Source organism: Leopardus geoffroyi, chromosome D4 (genome assembly GCF_018350155.1).
Source record: "Leopardus geoffroyi isolate Oge1 chromosome D4, O.geoffroyi_Oge1_pat1.0, whole genome shotgun sequence".
NCBI lineage: Eukaryota > Metazoa > Chordata > Mammalia > Carnivora > Felidae > Leopardus > Leopardus geoffroyi.
In genome coordinates, this window is record NC_059342.1 from 1,422,613 (window position 1) to 1,426,566 (window position 3,954).

Here is a 3,954-nt window from a genome sequence, read left to right on the forward strand (position 1 = left end):
ATCTCATGGTTTGTGAGTTCTGGTTTGCTGCTGTTAGCATGGAACCCACTTTGGATCCTCTGTCCCGCCCATTCTCTGCCCCTCTCCTGCTCATACTCTCTTTCTCTCAAAAATAAATAAACATTAAAAAAAAATAAAGTAGGGGCACATGGGTGGCTCAGTTGGCTAAGCGTCTGACTCTTGACTTCAGCTCAGGTCATGAACTCACAGTTCATGAGTTTGAGCCCCACATCAGGATCTGTGTTGACAGGATGGAGCCTGCTTAGGATTCTGTCTTCCTATCTCTCTGCCCCTCCCTGACTTGATCTCTCTCAAATACAAATACACATTAAAAAAATCTTAAAAAAATAAAGTAATTACTGATAAAAAGGCACTTCTGTCATGCTACTTGTTTTCTCTATGGTCTACAATTTTTGTTGTTAGTTTCTGCATTTCTGCCTTCTGTCTTTTGGTTTTTTGTTGTTGTAAAAAGCTTAATTTCCCTAATTTCTTTTTGTGCAGTTACCATGGAGATTACATTTATCAGCCTAAAGTTGTGACTTTCTAATTGTAACTTATAGCTGCTTAACTCCAATAACATTCAAAATCTCTGCTCTTTTACAGCTCTATTCTGCCCTTTTTAGCTGTTGATGTCACAAAATTACATCTGTATACATTGCCTGCCACAATATATAGTAATTCTTTCAAATGCGTTACTGTCCTAAATCATGTAGAAAACATTATTGGGAGTTGTAAATCAATGGTACAGTAATACTAGCTTTTACACCAATAACTGTTCTTTCTTTTAATGTATTGGTCTCTTAACTCATGTAAAAACCAAAAAGTATAGTTACAAACCATTATTACAATAACACTACCTTTCATTTTATTTTATTTTATTTATTTATTTATTTATTTATTTATTTATCAACGTTTATTTATTTTTGGGACAGAGAGAGACAGAGCATGAACGGGGGAGGGGCAGAGAGAGAGGGAGACACAGAATCGGAAACAGGCTCCAGGCTCTGAGCCATCAGCCCAGAGCCTGACGCGGGGCTCGAACTCACGGACCGCGAGATCGTGACCTGGCTGAAGTCAGACGCTTAACCGACTGCACCACCCAGGCGCCCCAACACAACCTTTTAAAGACGCCCCTGTATTTACTTTTATTGAGATCTTTGTTTCTCCATATGGCTTTGAGTTACTATCTAATACCATTTTGTTTCACCTTGCAGGACTCCCTCCAGCAGCTCCTGCAGGGCAGGTCTAATGGTCATAAACCATCTCAGCTTTTATTCTCTGGAAATGTTTTGATTTTACCCTCATTTTTGAAGAATAGTTTTGCTGGATGTAGGAATCTTGGTTGATAGTATTTTTGAGCACTTTGAATATATTGGCCCACTGTCCTATGACCTCTACAATTTCTGATAAGAAATCTGCAGATAATCTTATTGGAGAACTTGTATGTTATGATTTGTTGCTTTCAAGTTTTGTTCTTTGTCTTTGTCTTTTGAGAGTTTGATTATGTGTTTCAATGTGGGTCTGTAGATTCATCTTACTTGGAGTTTGTTGAGCTCCTTGGATGTTTATATTCACGGCTTTCATTAAATTTGAGAAGTTTTCAGCCATTATTCAAATGTTTTCTCTGCCTCTTTCACTTTGCTTTCTGGGACTCCCATGATAAGTATGTGGCTACATTTTGTGTTGTCCCATATTTCCTTTAGCTTCATTTCTTTTCTTGAATCTTTTTGCTTCCTGTTCCTCAGCCTGAATAATTTCCATTGTCCTATCTTCAAGTTCACTGATTTTTCCTTTTGCCTGCTCAAATCTATTTTTGAATATTGCTAGTGAATTTTCAATTTCAGTTATTGTACTTTTCAGCTTCAGAATTTCCCGTTTTTTAGGTTTTCTCTTTATAGATATGCCTATTTTGTTCACACCTTGTTTTCTTGATTTTTCCCTACAACTTCCTTTAGTTCCTTGAACATATTAAGACAGTTGTTTTAAAGTATTCATTTCATATATCTTATTAAGTTTATTTCAGGGGCAAATTGTCAAGTTGTTTTTCCTTTGAATGGGCCACACTGTCCCAATTCTTTGTATGCTTTGTGTGGATTTTGGTTGAACACTGGACTTTTGATTCTAATAATCTGGGAAGTCTGGTAATCAAGTTTTCCCCTTCCCCCAGGGTTTGCTGGGTTGTTTGTTTGTTATTGTTTTGGGGATTTTTGTTTTTGTTTGTTTGTTTGAGGTTGTCTCTGTGCAAAGGATCAGCCTGAGGTATAAATATTATATCTTCTTAGGTCTTTTCTGAGCCTTTCCTTGGGCAAGTGCAATCATTTTTAAATTTTCTCTAGCCATGCAGTTATTTTTGAATATCCAGTCTTTAAAGTCTGGCTCATGAAAGGGGAAAGGTGAAAATTGAAGGGGTCAGAAAAGAGCACTGGCCATTTAAATTTCCTGGAAGTCAGCTCAGCCAGAGGGGGAGGGGCTTGTAATGGGGGAATCATGAGGGGTATGGGGAGGGGTGCAGCAAAAGTGGCTACCCATCTTTTTGCATCAGAAGCAACAATCAGCAGTGAGAACACAGATCACCAATATTTGGAAGACAGGGCCCTTTTTGTCCACCCTCGCTCCTAGAGGCTGTATGTAAGCTGCTCCAAGAACATGCACACAGCTGCCTGCCATGTGGCTGGGGTGGGGATGGGGTAGCTGCTACTGTGTTAAGAGCTGAAATTGACCAAAATTAACCAAAATTTACCATCCAAGCCTTCCTCTGTAAGTTGCAATGCTTCAAAACATTCCAGAATTCCAAAATAGTTACACCAGATTCTGCCAGTGCCATTTTTGTCTAGATGGGAGACTGATTCCTGGTGATCCCTACTCCACCATCTCCGTGGAATCATTATCTAGGTTAATTTTATCTTACTATTGAGGGAAGACCTTTTTTCAGTCCTCTAGGTGATGACTTTGGAAGATGTGATTTTCCAATCTGTTGAGAACGGCACTACTTCTGGTTTTGTGTGAACCTCAGGTACTCTACCCTCCCACCCTTCCCAAAGTTTTTTCCTCTGCCTTGGGTAGCTTGCTCACATGCATGCACTAGTCAATTCTCAGCTGAATATTTCAAGATGATCATCTGCAGATCTCTCTTTACAGCATTCCTCTCTCCAGTATTCTACCCTGAGAATTCAAGCCACTTTGTCCAACTCAGATTCCCAGTTCTATCCCCTCAACTTGAGGAGGCTACCAGGCTCTGTGGGTTCCCTTACTTATGTCATGGCCCAGAAACTTCCACCAGGGCAGTGAACTAAGTCAATTGTAGGGCTCACTCCTTTTGTTCTTCATTTTTCAAAGATCTCTGTTCATCATTGACTAATGTTCAATGTCATAAGAACAATTGTCCCCCTTACTTTGTCTCAGTTTTTTTGGTTGTTGTTGTTTCAGGTGGAAGGATAGTCAGTCCCTATTACTACATCTTGGCTGATAGTGAGGCTGAAGGTCTAATTTGAAATTAGTATCTTCCTCACATGATCTCTTAGGACATATTCTTTGATTTCTCCATTGGTACTAATCAATATCTTTCCCAAAGGTTGGCTTTGGTCAGTCTAACTTTAAGAAAAGGGAAGAGAGATTTAGATAAGGTGATGAGTGTTCTAGAAATCAACGCTGAAATCACAAACTGGGGGCTTGAGGGCAGAATCCAGCCCACAGCCTATTTTGCTTCGCTTAAACAGTATTTTTTATTTTTTTTTTAAATTTTTTTTCAACGTTTATTTATTTTTGGGACAGAGAGAGACAGAGCATGAACGGGGGAGGGGCAGAGAGAGAGGGAGACACAGAATCGGAAACAGGCTCCAGGCTCTGAGCCATCAGCCCAGAGCCCGACGCGGGGCTCGAACTCACGGACCGCGAGATCGTGACCTGGCTGAAGTCGGACGCTTAACCGACTGCGCCACCCAGGCGCCCCTAAAC

At 40.2% G+C, this 3,954-nt stretch overlaps 1 long non-coding RNA gene across 1 annotated transcript; it reads right to left on the bottom strand.

Annotated features, from left to right (window-relative positions):
• Positions 1-754: 754 nt before the first annotated feature.
• LOC123593121 lies at positions 755-3,711 on the bottom strand. Its single transcript, XR_006710137.1, has 2 exons — positions 1,119-3,711; positions 755-857 (listed from the first exon to the last, which is right to left on the bottom strand). It is a non-coding gene; the product is annotated as an uncharacterized LOC123593121 (long non-coding RNA).
• Positions 3,712-3,954: the final 243 nt, after the last annotated feature.